The sequence below is a fragment of the Globicephala melas genome, chromosome 5 (genome assembly GCF_963455315.2).
Source record: "Globicephala melas chromosome 5, mGloMel1.2, whole genome shotgun sequence".
In the NCBI taxonomy this organism is placed as follows: domain Eukaryota; kingdom Metazoa; phylum Chordata; class Mammalia; order Artiodactyla; family Delphinidae; genus Globicephala; species Globicephala melas.
The window spans coordinates 36,737,132-36,753,332 of NC_083318.1; the positions used below are offsets into that span (position 1 = coordinate 36,737,132).

The 16,201-nt window shown below is 47.2% G+C and overlaps 1 protein-coding gene across 3 annotated transcripts in view; it reads right to left on the reverse strand.

The window, feature by feature from the left end:
• The window catches only part of STK32B (serine/threonine kinase 32B), a 347,207-nt gene that overhangs the window by 253,246 nt on the left and 77,760 nt on the right, over window positions 1–16,201 (reverse strand). The gene's annotated exons all lie outside the window — the stretch shown is intronic.

A 16,201-nucleotide genomic window follows, 5' to 3' on the forward strand; every position in this document is an offset into this window, starting at 1 on the left:
GCCTTGCTCCAGTATGGCTTATACCCCATCCCCATAGCACAACAGGCCAACAACGTATGGCTATGCCACTCGAGCCAATGACAACTTACTGTGCCCCTTCTACTTGGCCACTCTCTCAAAACACCTGCATAGCTTCAATGGAAGCGCACCCTCTTGATTTTCCATTTCATGCATCAACCCTTTTGCACACACATCTTTGTCCTCCTGGCCATTAATTACTGGACTCCATCAAGCCTCCATCCTACAAGCTTCCTCTCTTCACTGGCTCCAAAGGCTTCAGTCACCACCTAATGGCCCATGACTTTCCAGGCTGTGTGTACCGATTGATCCTACCACACAGAAACTCCTGAAGGCTTTGGAGCCACCTTGAACTCAATGGGTCCAAAATGGAACTTAGGAGAGGGTGTGGAGAAAAGGGAATTCTCCTCCACCATTGATGGGAATGTAAATTGATGCAGCCACTATGGAGAACAGTATGGAGGGTCCCTAAAAGACTAAAAATAGAACTATCATATGATCCACCAATCCCACTCCTGGGCATATATCCAGAAAACATGAAAACTCTAATTCAAAAAGACACATGCACCCCAATGTTCACAGCAGCACTATTCACAAGAGCCAAGACATGGAAGCAACTAAATGTCCCTCGACAGATGAATGGATAAAGAAGATGTGCTACGTATATACAATGGAATATTACTCAGCCATAAAAAAGAATGAAATAATGCCATTTGCAGCAACATGGATAAACCTAGAGATTATCATACCAAGTGAAGTAAGTCAGACAAAGAAAGGCAACTATCATATGATATCACTTATATGTGGAATCTAACAAAATGATACAAATGAACTTATTTACAAAACAGAAACAGACTCACAGACATAGAAAAGAAACTTATGGTTATGAAAGGGGAAAGGGGAAGGCAGGAAGGATAAATTAGGAGTTTGGGATTAACAGATACACACTACTATATATAAAACAGATAATCAACAAGGACCTACTGTATAGCACAGGGAACTATATTCAATATCTTGTAATAACCTATAATGGAAAATAACACATATATATGTATATATATATATACATATATATATATACATATATATATACACATACATAGGTATATATACACACACATATATACAGGCTGGTGGTTGCCAAAGGGGAGGCGGGGGGGAGAGGGATGGTTTGGGAGTTTGGGATGAGCAGATGCAAACTAGTATATATAGGATGGATAAACAACAAGGTCCTACTGTATAGCCCAGGGAATTATATTCAACATCCTGTGATAAACCGTAATGGAAAAGAATATGAAAAAGAATATATATATATATATATATATAACTGAATATACAACTGAATCACTTTGCTGTACACCTGAAACTAACACAACATTGTAGATCAACTGTACATCAATTAAAAAAGAAAAGAAAAGAAACACGGCCTAGGATGAGTGGTTCAACATTCATTCGACCTCACAAGCTCAAAGCCCGGAACTCATCGTGGACTCCTCTCTCTCCCAACCCCACAGCTAATCCTTCACTAGGTTAGGTCCATTTCACCTCTTCACTGTCTCTCCCATCCATCCACCCTGCGGCCACCCTCTGGTCTAACCCACATCGTCTCTCGCTTGGACAACCACAGTGGTCTTCCAACCACCTCTCTCAGGAGGGGGTTCTTCTTGCTCATCCTCTGCTTACACCCCTCCAATGGCCCTTCCATTGCTTTCAGGGAAAAGAGGAAATCCCTCCCCATGGCCATGAGGCTACACCATTGTGCCCCTGCTACTTCTCCTGTTTCACCTCCTACCATGCTCCAGACACCCACTGAGCTTCAGACTTGCAAGCTTTCTTTCTGTGCTTTGAGCAGCCATTCCCCACACCTTTAATGCTCTTTTCTTGGCCCCACACTTGTTAACTCTGCTTCCTCTTCATTCTTCTGCAAGCAGAGAAGGCTGCTCTGACCCTTCAGCCTAAGTCTGCTCCCCCTATTATATACTCTCACAGCACCCTGGGACTTTGCTCCAAAAGACATTATTCTGTGTTATTTTACATGCATTTGATTAAGATCATTGATCCTCCACTAGACTCTAAGCTCCCTGAGGTCAAAGGCCATGTTTGTTTTTCTACTGTAACCCTACAGCTAGTACGGCGTCGGCACACAGTCGTATTTGACAAATATTCATCAACTAAAGGAATGATTGAAAGCAGATCCCCATATTCATGGTGCCAGACACACTTCCTGGTACATAATGGGTATTCGGTAAATATTTCTGAATTAGATTGAATTACGGCCAGTTTCTACTAACTAGGAAAGACATGCTATTTACAAAAGATGAAGTGAACTGATTAGTTTACTACATTACGGGGGCAAGGATAGGGGGAGGTGAATGAATACAATTAGTTCCTTGTGCATTCAACTCACCACCATGGAGGATAATTATGTTGAACTGTGTCCCTGCCAAACCAACGTCAGAATCCAGTGCGCCATCTAACACCTAACGTGCTTAGAATAGAGAGACAGGGTTAACGGTTAACTTAGCAAAACCTTGACCTAGATTGGTTTCCTTTGCACATAACTTGCCAGGAAAAGAAACTGGGAAGAGAGAAAGCAGTGGGCTGGGACTGCACTTGTGATGTGACCAGCAACGAGCTAGGAAATGCACGTATCCTATCCCAAGCCCCCAAGGTCCCGGGAGGCAGGCACCACTGTTGGCATTTGACACCTGCCCTCCCCACCAACTAGCAAGAAACATCCCCACTTCCCTGAAGGCTCCATGCTCCCTGTGCTGTTATTTCACCTGCTTGGAAAGTCATTCCTCCGACACTCTTTATTTCAGGGAAAACTCCTACCTGCCCTTCGACACACGGCTCACATGTTCTTTTCACTCATGAAGCTTTCCCCCACTTTCAACAAATCACTTTCTCCTTAGTGCAATAGCAGGACCTTCTGCAGACATCGGTCCAGGGATCAGGAGACCCCAGCCTGGAGTCAAACTGCTTCGGTCCATAACCCACCTCTGCCACAGTAACGTTGGATGAGTCACTGAGCCTCTATGTGCGTCACGTACCCCGTCTGTAAAATGGGAACAATGGTGCCTACCTTCCAGAAGAGCATAGAATGGTGCCTGGCACACAACACATTTTCAAAAAGCATTAGCTATTTGTGTTGGGGATGGGGAGCCATCCTCCCCCTTCTCTGGGTTCTAGGAGGGATACTTCAGTGAACATCTGTGGCCTCTTGCCCCATCAAATGTTGTGGGAGTTGTCCAAGTGGTGAGCTGGAAAAGGAACTGCACTGGTGTATTTCTGCTTGTCCTGCTCTCTCTCTGGAATCTGTCTGTCTTCAGGGAGCAAGCTTTTCCTCTGCTCCCTCTTGCCAGAAGCTTTTCAGGGCCAGGCACTTGTGGAGAGGTCTACGGGGTCCAGAGTCGTTGCTGAACAGGTGGGTGAGCCTGGCTAATTCTGGGCTTCAGAATCACGGGGCCCATTGCTGCTGCCCTCCTGGGTCCCACTCCTCAACCCCACCTAGATCCCTTCTAGGGGTAAGGCTTGGTTCTCCACTGGCCTCCGCTTTTGTCTTGTCTCATAACTGGAAGGGGTTTTAATTAATGAGCAACTTGGCAAGTGCCTAAAGCTATTACTGTTTTAATAATTAGCATTATAATATTGTAAATAATCTCACACATCCTCTACAGAAATGTGTGTTCATGGGGGTGGGTGTCTAACACAACATACGAGGTTAATAGGTATTTATTTAACGTTTATTTGCTTACTGGACTAGACTGGATTTAAGTGATTGAGTGTATGGCCTGGGTTTTTCATTTATTTCGCATCCCCCTGACCTGGTGTACTGAGACTTACATAATAGTGCCTCCATGAATACACTGTGAATAAGGGAAGGGTTTACACTTGATTGATAAGCAGATTGAAATGACTTCAGTTAATGAGAGTCCCAGGCCAAAGACGCCTCCTAGAAATCGCACTGTCACCTAGGGCTGTTGGCCCAGAGCAAGAGGAGTTGGCTGGGGGGTGTAGGAGGGGTGGTTAGTGGGTTTCTTAGGGTGACCATCGGGTCATGGTTTGCCCGGGACCTTCCTGGTCTTAGCATTAAAGGTCCTGCAACCCTGGAACCCCACAGTTCTGGGAAAACTGGGACAACTGGTCACCTGTAGGTTTCTAGACCATCAGCTGTCCCACCTGAAGTCACAAGCACTGACAGAGCTGGCCGGGGGACGGGAAGGTGAATTCTTGAAAAGCAGTGTTTGTTCAGACCACCAGACACTAGGGTTGCCAAGGGTGACACTGTGATAAGTACACTGTTAAAGTAGAAACAGGCAGCACATTGCCAGCCAGAAGCGAAGCCAAGGGGGTGCCAGTGACCTCACCCAAAGGCTCCACAACAATGACGCCCGCCTGGAGGGCAGGCCAGGCCCAACTCGCCCTTCATCCTTGATCAGGAAACCTCAGATCCATCAGGGAGCAGTGTGGCCGGCCCCAGACAATGAGTCACAATTGACCAAATCCAGTGAGTTCATCAGAATCCCCTGGAGGCTTGCTAAGACAGATCGTGGGTCCCCTCCTGCGTTTCTGAGGAGGGGCCAGAGAACTTGCATTTCCCAGGTTGCAAGTTTCCAGGTGATACTGATTATCCACTGGACAATTCTGTTCTCCACTGTCACAGACAGTCATGCAGTTGGCAGTGACCTCATGACATAGGTCTAGTCAATGAGATCTAAGCAGGAGATTAATGGGGGTATTTCTGGGAAAGCATATTTTCCTGATGAAAAGGGACAGTTACAGCTGGACTGGCTCTTGAACCCTCCCATCTCTTCCTGCCATAAATGAGGATGTGATGTCTGGAGCTGCAGCAGCCATTTTGTGACTATGAAACAACAAACACAAGCAAAAGGCTAAGATTTATGGGCACAGAAGCCACTACCTGTTGTTGAGCCTCTGAAGCTATGCCAGCAACCACCTACCTCTGGACTTCTATTATACTAGAAAAAAGAACAAAGTCTTACTTATTTAAGTCACTGTGGGTCAGATTTGCTACTACAAGAAGCCAGAAGCATTCCTCTCTGATACACAAAGACAGTCACATAGTAAGAGCTTAGTAAATGCTAACTATTTTATTGTTGAATTTCCAGCCTCATCGTGATTTTACTGAAAGGCAGAAGAACAACGTTGTTTGGAGTGTAAACACAGGGGCCACACTGCTTGGATTTGAATTCTGGCTCTACCACGTACCGGCTGGGTGACTTTGGGGAAGTCACTTAACCTCTCTGTGCCTCAGTCTCTTCACTTATAAAATGGGTAAACTAAAATACCCATCTATGGTTGTCATGAATATTAAGTGAATCAATATAGGTAAAGTATTTAGAATAATCCTGAGTCTGAAGTAATGCCTACCAATATTAGGTATGATTATCATTATTATTCTGTCTGAGTAGCTTTTCCCCACTTTTCACCTTTATGACACAACACTAATCTGATTAAATCATGACCAAACATTGCTTGAGTGATAAAGTGAGAACTGTATTAGTGCCTATTAACTACTGATGGTAATTATCACACTAGGTAAATCTGGTTGTTCTACCTTGTGAGCTACTGGGCTCTTTTCTCATTTCCAACAGGCCAATTATTTCTAAGGAATTTCATAGCACTCTTTCAACATGCAATATTCAGGAAGCAGCTTATTCAGAGAGCCAAGTGTGAATTTTCAAGATGGCTAGTTACTCTTTAAACAATCTGTAATAGAAAGTAAAACCCAATCAATATCCTATAAAAATACAACAAGCAAAGACAGCAAGCAAATGTCCCCTTTTCCATTTCCCTAAAAAGCTGAAACCTGGAGTTCATTCCTTGTACCACTGCACTTGGGCTGGTCGTGCGTGTATAGGAAATTTCACCTCAAAATACTGATTTTTGCCATCATTTCAAAAATTGGAAGATCTGCCATAACTGGCCCTATGATGCCCCCTGACAACAGGACAATAGTCTTCTCTGAGTCACCACTATCCATGCCTGCCCAGTTCATGCATCTGTTTCCTGCCTGATCCCATAAGTATTTGAGGTTTTGGTCATTGGACTGCAGTGGGAAAAGACCTATCATATGGGGAGGTGGTAAGGGGCAGAGGTGGAAGGGAGAGCTTGGTGTTCTGCACAGGTAGCTTTAAACCTAACCCCACCATTTTGTCCTTGTGAACCTGAGGAAATAAATTAACTTCCCCAGCCTCAATTTTCCCATCAGTAAAATGGGAGTAGTGATGCCTACCTCCCCAAGTCAGGGCGAGGGCCACAGGCTATGACAGAGCAGAAGGTTGATTCTGCAAACGGAAGCCACCCTGAAAAGTATCAACTCAAATCCCTGCTGCAGCTGTGGACCCTCAGCCTGGTCACTTAGCATCTCACAATCTGTTTGCTCATCTCTCAAATGGGGTCACACTCATCCGGTGGAATTTTTCTCGGGATAAGACGATTCCATAATCAGCACATAATGCTGGTGATTATTTGGTTTTGGTTTTGTCTCTCATTAGCATAGAGATAATGCATGTACCCAGGTGACTCACTGAGAATGGGGCTGAGCCCTGTTCATCCTTGACTCCCAGATACGTGACAGGTAGCACAGAGGAAGTACTCAGTTGAGATAACCAAACACAGGCATGAATACATGAGCTGTGCAGTGAGGCAGGAGATCAGGAAGGGGCTCTCCAGGGACTAGGCTCTCCAGGGACTGGGACTGGGAAAGACAGTGGTGTCTTTATAGGACACAACTGACCTCCATACAGAAAGGAGGGACGACCCAGGTGCATCAGGCATCACCGTGAAATGCTTCTATCAGTCACTTATTCAACAAGTATTTATTGGTTGAAAAAATAAAGGTCTACTGAGTGGATACATATACTTGTTGAAGTGACAACAAGTGTGTGCTGTGTGCCAGGCCCTGTTCTAGGTACTGGGACCCAGCAGTGAACAGAACACAAAATGACTCTCCATCCATGGAGCTGACCTTCTGGTGCAAGGAGGCAACTAATCCATCAGTGTATAACTCATTGGTATGAAGTGGTGAATTCTACGAAGAAAACAATAAATCCACGTGTATTCGTTTCCTAGTGCTACTCTAGCAAATTCAGGCACAAACACAGGGGCGTAAATAATACAAATATATTATCTTATGGCCCTGGATGTCAGAAGTCTGACACAGTTCTCACCGGACTAAAATCAAGGTGTCAGCAGGCTGAGTTCCCCCTGGAGGCTCTAGGGAATGATCCATTTTGTGGCCTTTTCCAGGTGTCCAGGTTCTCGAGGTCACCTGCATTGCTTGGCCGATGGCCCCATATCACTCCAACCTCTGCTTCCAATGTCACGTCTCCTTCTCTGACCCTCTTTTCTCCCTCTTTCCCTTATAAGGATCCTTGTGATTACATTGTGCCCACAGGATAATCCAGGATAACCTCCCCATCTCAAGATTTTAACTTTAGTCACATCTGCAAAGGCCCTTTTGCCGTGTAATGCAGTGTATATGCAGTTCTAGGATTGAGATGTGGCCATCTCTGGGGGGCCATTATTCTGCCGACCCCACCAGGGACAGGCATAAACAGTGACTATGTTGGGAGTAGAATAGGGTGGTCAGGGCAGGCCTTTCTAAGGAGAGGACAATTGGGCAGATCCTTGAAAAAGGCCATGCAAATATCTGGGGGATGGTAACGGCAGGCAGAGGGGAACATGCCTGATGGTCTGCAGGAAGAGCAGGCAGGCAAGGATAGCTGGAGTGCAACTCGAGAGGGTGAGAAAGTAGGAGAGATGAGGTCAGAAGGGTGGTCAGGAGCTGGCCATACAGGGCTGGGGTAAGGGCTTTAGGAGATTTTTCTAAACATGGTGGGAAAGTACTAGAGGGTCCTGACGAGGGAAAATAAAACTATGGTTTGGTGTTGTTGGTTTAAGCTATTTGGAAATAAGCAAATTTAGCTGTAATCTCAGGGAAACCGAACTGCCACATGATGGGAATTAAAGACGTGGAATCCCAGCAATGATGTTACAGTCTGCTAAATAAATTTATCTGAAAAGATAAAGTAGGCATGGAGGACTTCTAGGGCCGTAAAAAGACTCTGCACGATACCATAATGATGGGTCCATGTCATGATACATTTGTCCAAACCCACAGAATGCACAACACCAAGACTGAACCCTAATGTAGACTATGGACTTTGGGTGATAATGATGTGTCAGTTTCATCGGTTCATTGATTGTAACAGAGGTACCACTGTGGTAGGGGAGGTGATAATGGGGGAGGCTGTGCATGGGTGGTGGCCAGAGTATATGGGAAGTCTCTGTGCCTTCCCCTCAATTTTGCTATGAACCTTGAAGTGTTCTAAAAAAGTCATTAAAAAAAGAAAAAAAGATGGAGTGGTGATCAGCCAGGAGCCCAGGAAAGGGAGAAGCAAAGCAAGAACGTAGCTGTCTTGGTTCAGCCTGTGCCTATGTGGAAGCGGGGACGAGACATTCTCATTACTAGATTTAGGTCCATCCTCACATCTTCCGTGTCTACGGTGTGCTGATCCCAATGAGAGAAGGGGGCTTCGAAAGTGACAGGGCTCTGCTCACAAAGAGCTGGCAGCCTAGCAGGGGACACACTGGGCCCTGCAGGGTGCTGATTGCCGCAGCGACTAGGACCAAGGTCATAGAGAGGGATCTACTCCATCCTTCGGGGACAGTCAGGGAAAGTTTTGAAAGCACAAGACCCTGAGTGTGGGTTTGAGGAATAATAAGAGTTCTCCAGGGGGTGAGGAGAAGAAGTAATGATTCCAAGGAAAGCTACAAGGAAAACAAGCACCCAGTGGCACGAAACAGCAGGATGGGTTCCTGGAACAGCAGGACAGGGATATGAGTGGAAAGGAGTGAGTAGGGTGGGGTTGGGGGGTGGTTAACCCATCAGAAAGATCACTAGACATTTCTTCAGGGCAAGGACACGTCCAGCCTCTGCAAGAGCTTTTTGGGAAAAGTACTGCCCAAGAGGATCCTCTCCCCTTATTTACCAAGCCACCAAGTCCCCGGGAATCAGCCTCGCAGGGACTCGGGGTTTCAGTAAGGGGTTATCTTGGACAGCAGGTGGGACCATTGCAATTCTTAGAAAGGCACCAATTCACCTATTGACCCCAGGGTCTGAGTGTGTTCTCACGTCCAAGAAGAAGAGTCCTCTCTTCCCTCCTTTGCCCACCATCCCAAGAGCCTACAACTCAAGTACTATTCAGATTCATTCGTCAGTAGTGTCCGGTTGCACAGGTAATACAATCATACTCTTCACCATGACCTGGAAGGACCCGTCCTCCCCTCCCTCCCAGCCTCCCCATGCATGCTCCTTTCCCTTGGCATCCATCAGCCTCCAAGGCCTCCCAGCTGTTGCCCAAATGCCCAGGCACTCTCCTGCTGTTCCCCCGCCTGGAATGCTTGACTCCTGGTTTACCCCTGTGCCAGCTTCTTCCCATCCGTGGGTCTCTCTTCCCTGCATAAGTGAGAGGTCTTCCCTGATCGTCCTGCTTGGGTGACCTCCCCCTCAGTCCTCCCTACCTCATCACCATCCTATTTCCATCCTAGTCATTCTCACAAGCTGAAATATCTGTTGCTCTCTTGTCAACCTGCTCGTTGTCTCCACCCCCATATTGAATGCCGACTCCCTGAAGGCTGGGATGTTTGCCTGTTTTGTTCACTGCTGTATCCCTGGAGCCTAGAACAGTGCCTGGCATATAGTAAGTGCTCAATAAATACCTACATACATCATACATCATACCTGGCCATGAAAGGGAGAAGTCCAAGAGAGTGCTGAGCACATTAAGGATGGCAGCCTCACTTCTGACTGGGGTTAGAGATAGCTTCAAGGAGGAGGGGGCCCTCCACGTCTCAGCATCTCACGCTAGTCATCTGTGAAATGGGCACAGTGATGCCAACCTCATGGGGTTGTCAGGATGATGAATGGGATAAGGCAGTAAAGGTTTCAGGACACAAGAAGACATCTGTCAGTTCCTCTCAAATTCATGCTCACATTTATATAATCATAATCGAGGTTGTTTCCCAAAACTGGCAAAATCATTCTTAAGAATAAGTGAGAATAGGGTAAAATGTTCTACCAAATAAGTTTTGAAGAGAAAAGTCTTATCCTACCAGATATAAGAGTAATAGTTTATTTACTCATTCAACGGTCACTGCATGTGATAAGATGCCTGTGGTGAACAAAAAAGACATAATCCCGAGTGAAGTGTGATTCTTCTGGGAAACTGAGTTACAAAAATATCCACCAGAGATTCAGGATGGAGCAGAGGAAGGAACACTGCTTTGCAGGTTGACAAGCTCAGGCTGAACTCCAGCAGAGAAGAGAAGAGCTATTTGGTAAGTAGGGCTGGGAAAACTGGTTAGTTCTTGGGACAAAAACCAAATCAAATCAGTACCTCTCTCTGTTCACTAGACTCCAAAATCAATTTGAGTGGATCAGAGTTCAGTGTAACAACATCAAAACCACAAAGCTCAGTGCCTTCCAAGAAGCATTCAACAAATACCAGTCTCTTCCTTCCCCATGACTGATGGAGACAACCATCTTCTAGGTGTGTAACCTCCTCCCTCACCAGGTAGCCTACTTACTCAGAGGTCACAGACTCATGGGCTACGCGGGACTGGAACTGACACCTTCCCACCCAGGAAGAGTGGCTGCACAGGGGAGCCACGTGTATATATTCACTCCCCATGCTGAAGGCTATGAGTCCATGCGCAAGTCTATGCTAGTAGCACTCAGGGCTCTGGAGGGAGCCATCTTTGCACAGCCTCCCTCGCTCATCCACGGTTCCTCTGCCCTAAGGTGTAGATTTCATCCATGGTCACATCAGGGGCTGATATTCAGCTGGAGACTCTGATCCAGCTCCTTGGCCAGCATCCATTCTGGCTAGTCGGGGCCAGAGCTGGACCAGTTATTCCGTCCAGACTTCTTACGTACAGAGTAGAAAAACAGTGTTTGCTAAACTGAGCTGCTTCTTCTATCCTCATTAAAAACTGTTTTGTATTCTAGTTGATAAATGTGTTTCATAAAGACCAAAAGCCTTTTTTTTTCTCACTCTATACCCTTATCAGCAAAAACACTGAATCTATAAGCATTTAGGAAATCATATGCCCAATTCATATAGGAAAATATTATATGGCGATAATCTCGGGACAGAAGCTAATTTGGATGCTCTTTGACAGGCGGAATCTATGATAATGAAAGTATCAAACACATGAGAGAGAGAGAGACTAACAATTCCTCAAAGCAAAGACTCTCTCAGATACATCTGCTTCCTCTGTGCCCAGTATATTCATTTCCTGGGGCTGCCGTAACCAAGAACCACAAACTGGGTGGCTTAAAACCACAGAAATATATTCTCTCCCAGTTCTGGAAGCCAGAAGTCTGAACTCAAGGCGCCAGCAGGGCCAGGCTCCCTCCAGACAGTCTAGGGAAGCATCTTTCCCTGCCTATTCCAGCTTCTGGGGCTGTCGCCAGCCATCCTTACTGCTCCTCGGCTGTGGCCGCATCACTGCAATCCCTGCCTCTATCCTCACGTGGCCGTCTCCCCTCTGTGTCTGTCTCTGCGTCTCTTCTCTTCTAATAAGGACACCAGTCATTAGATTAGGGCCCTAATCCAGAATGACCTCATCTTAACTAATTACATCTGCAAAGATCCTCCTTCCAAGTAAGGTCACATTCTGAGGTTCCAGGTGGACATGAATTTGGGGGGACACTATTCAACCCAGAACACCCAGAACGACACCTGGCCCAGAGGAGAGGCTGAGTAAAGGATGACCAAGCAGATGCACGAATGACCAAATGACCACATTCGTGGCTGTATGCACCTGTGTGTATACTTATAGCTGTCTAGCTGTAGAAACAAAAAGATACTTTAGAAACAAAATGGCATCACTTGGTTCCTCATTCTGGTAGAGTGGAACCAGCTCTGGGAGAGGCAGGCTTTCGTTATTTCCAGCTGTGCAACCTTGGACAAAATGTGCTGTCCCGGCCAGCTCTCAACACAATGATTGAAAGAGAAACTCTGTGTGACTTAGAGCATGACCGTTTTTCCTAGAAACCAAGCTACCAATTTCCTGATTTTTGACAAAAGTACAAAAACAATTCAACGGAAGAAGGCCAGCCTTTCAATAAATGGTGCTGGAACAACTGAACATCCATGGACATCCCTCGACCTAAGTCAAGGCCAGAGTCTTTGGCGGGGGGGCAGGGTCAGATCACCAATCAATTTGCTGGGACGGGAACAGGAGACAGCCCTGCTGTGAGGTCCGAGGAAGAGCTTGGGCAGCCTGGAGGCAGATGTGTAGACACTGTGAAGTTGGTGTAAGGGGCTGCCATTTTCACTGTGAAAGAGAAATCAGACTCCTTGATGAAGGCAAATGGGGAGCGTGGAAGCAGAGGTCCGGGGAAGGTAAGAGAGAAAGCCAGGGATGGGTGCCCTGGATGGCCCCGAGCCCAAACATGCCCACGTGACCCAACAGCTTCAGAAAAGCCACCCTGGGTCAGGGGGTAGGATGGCCAACTCGGTGTCCTCTCCCCCAGTACCTGCCCTGGCCCCAGGCCTGCCCACTACTCTTTCCCACCATCAAGTGCTGCTACGGCAGCCCCCCAGTGACATTTGCCTTCAGCTAAGGTCCTCCAGCCTGAACTCTGGATTCTCACATTTGACCATGAGCGCCTGGGGGCAGAGGCCTGCCCCAGGAATCTCCATGTCCCTGGTTCCTGGCCCAGGTCCTGTCCTACACACAGAGGAAGGACCTGTATTGGTTTCCTATGCTGTGTAACAAATATCACACATTTAGCAGCTTAAAATAACACCCACTGATTAGCCCACAGCTCTGTAGTTCAGAAATCTGAGTGGAAGCAAGTGGGTTCTCTGCTTAGGGTCTCACAAAGCCAAAATCAAGGTGTTGGCCGGGCTGCTCTTACTGGAAATGCTGGGGAAGAATCAGCTTCCTACCTTATCGAGGTTGTTGGCAGGATTCAGTTCCTTGTGGTTGTAGGATGGTGGTGCCTGTCTCTTTCCTGGCTGTGAAGCGGGAGTTTTCTAAGCATCTGGAAGCTCCTAATAGTACAGCAAATGCTTCTCATGCTTCCAATCTCTCTCCTACTGTCCTTTCTGAAACTACTCTGATAAATCTCTCTGTTTTTGGAGGGCTCCTGTGATTAGATATGATCCACCTAGATAATCTCCTTTTTGCAATATAATGTGACATAATCACAGGAGTGGAGTGGGAGACCGGATGCTCATGGGGGCCATCTTAAAATTCTGCCACCTACAGGGCCAAATAAATGATGAATTTTTGTTATGAACCACTAGAGATTAGGGATGGCCCCTAAAACACACACACATGCACACAGGCAGGCACACACATGGGCACACATGCACAATGTAATTCCCTTACTAGCCTAACGCAAACCAGAATAATAAGATAAGCCTCATTGAAATGCTTTATATCCGTGGCCTGTGGTGTCCCTTTGGGGTTAGAAGATCTGTTTATTTTGTATTTCCTTCCTGACCTTCACGGAAATATGATTCTATTTCAGGCCCTGGGGCAGAAACAAACCAAACTTGGTCCCAGCCATATCCAGCGTGTGCCCGTCAAGAGGGTTAGCAGCACCCACAAAGGCTAGGATGGAGGAAAGCTCCGGAGGCTTTGGGTGGACGCAGAGGGGGGACTGGCCACCCCCTCTGACGGTTTCAGGAGGCTCCAGAGCCCAAAAATTGCTGCTCACTTTTAAGTAGAGGTGGGATTATATAGCTCTTGACAATCACAGTGAAATCCTTTGCTGCTTAGACATCTGATGAACTCAAAAGATTTCAGGACTTTTTCTCTGTGAGAGAGCCAGATTCTATAATTCAAAGAAGGCTGTGATTTCTAAGTGGATGGGCTACGTAGCAGCTCCCCTGGCCCACAAACTGGAGGGATGATGACATTTTGGCAGAAGCAGGGCATGAGAGAACACCTCCTTGAAGAGGCAAAGTGGGGGTTTACCTCACCTCTCTCCTCCCCATTCCTGTGAAAATTAAATGAGATCACACGTGGAAAGGTTTACACCAGAGCCCAACACATACCAGGTGATCAATAAATGTGTGTGGTGGGGAGGAGTGACGGGGATGATGACAATGGTGACATGATTGATGATGATGGTTACGGGCTGAACTGTGTCCCCCAGAATTCACATGCTAAAGTCCCCAGAACCTTAGATGGGACTTATTTGGAGAAATGGAGTTGAAAGAGGTGATTAAGGTAAAATGAGGTCACTAGAGTGGGCCTTAATCCAATATGACTGGTGTCCTTATAAGAAGAAGAAATTAGGACACAGACATGCACAGAAGGATGACCATGTGAGGACACAGGGAGAGGGCGGCCGTCTACAAGCCAAGGAGAGAGGCCTCAGTAGGAACCAACCCTGCTGAATCCTTGATCTCAGACTTTTAGCCTCCAGGACTGTGAGGAAATAAATTACCACTGTTTAAGCCCCTCAGTCTATGGTACTTTGTTATGGTGGCCCAAGCAGACTCAGACAATAATGATGATGCTATTGATGTTACTGGAAAAGCACAGGACTAGGGGACATGAGGGACCCTGGGTTATAGAGGGAAAACTCTGTATTCAATCATCACCCATGCCCACCACAGTGTGGATCCAGGGAAGAGAGGTCAGGAGACATGTAGAATCCAGACAAGGGGGTCAGAGAGTCTGAACCAGAGCCAGGACAGGAGGAGAGAAAAGGACACAGATCAGCAAGAACGCTGGAAGTGGCCACAGAGGAAGCGAGGAGTGGACTCTGAAGATTCTGGGTCCCCAGCACAGGTGACTGATTAGATATGGAGGGTGAAGGCCCCAGCAGAGGCAAAGACCAAAGGAGAAACAAGGACAATTTGTAGGGAAAGATGGAGAGTTTGGCTCAAGGCCTGTGAGCTTGAGGGGCCCGTGGTGAAAAAGAGACAGCAGGAGGACCCAGAGAGTTGTAAGGAGGGGGTGCTGGCTCTGGACTCAGCAGCCGGCGTGGGAGGGGTGGATGAACTGGTCCAGGTGGGGCACACCAGTCAAGAATAGGGGCTGAGGAAAGAAGCCTGGGGACACCTGCAGCTAAAGGCAGGCAACACGGGACACAGGAGGGGACACTGCTTGGAGACAGGGGAGAGAACCCGAGAATATCACGAAACTGGTCTCAGTCAGCTCGGGCTGGTGTAACCAATACCATAGACTGAGGGGCTGAAACAAACAGGCATTTATGTTTCACGGTCTGGAGGCTGGACGTCCAAGAACAAGGTGCCAGAAGATTCAGTTCTGGTAACGCCCCTCTTCCTGGTTCAGAGACAGCTGCCTTCTTGCTGTGTCCTCACATGATGGAGAGGGAGAGCTCTCTTCTCTCTTCTTTTTCTTACAAGGACACTAATCCCATCATGGGGCCCCACCCTCGTGACCTCATCTAAACCTAAGTATCTCCCAAAGGCCCACCTCCAGATACCATCACCCTGGGGTGTGAATTCAGGGGGACATAAACATTCAGTCCATAAGAGAACCCAAGGAGGAGAGTCCACGGAGGGGTCCACTGGGTCAAATGTCACAGGTATGGGTGTGGTCAGTATCCCCAGTGGAGCCAAGGCCTGCACACAGTAGGCCCTCAAAGCACTGGCAAATGGACAACTGAATGAATGAATGAGTGAATGGGTGGACGCAGTGAACACTCAGCCATTCTTCCCCATTCTGTGGACGTTTATCCCTTCTCCACTGGCCCAGGAGACCTGCATGGACAGGCCTGGGCTATGCTTTTCCTAGGCTTCCTGGCCTCTCAACGTGGCTGGCTGCCAAGTGGTGGCCAGGAGAAGTTTCCTAAACAGACGTCTGTCCCTCCCCCTCATCAGGGACAGCAATCTTCTCAGTTCTCACAGCGAGACCCAACAGAGACTTGGATGCAGGCCCAACTGCATCCTCTCCACACCAGCACTGTGTGACCTGAGGCTGTCTTAACCTTTCTGGGGCTTTGCTTCCATATCTGCAAAATGGGAACAGGAATTTCACTACCTTTGAAAGTCACTGTGAAAATTAGAGATGATTTACAGAAAACATCCAGCATTCTACCTGATAGATCTGACCTGCTTTGTTCTTAGTGTTACCGCCATCTAGGCCATTACTACTGGCA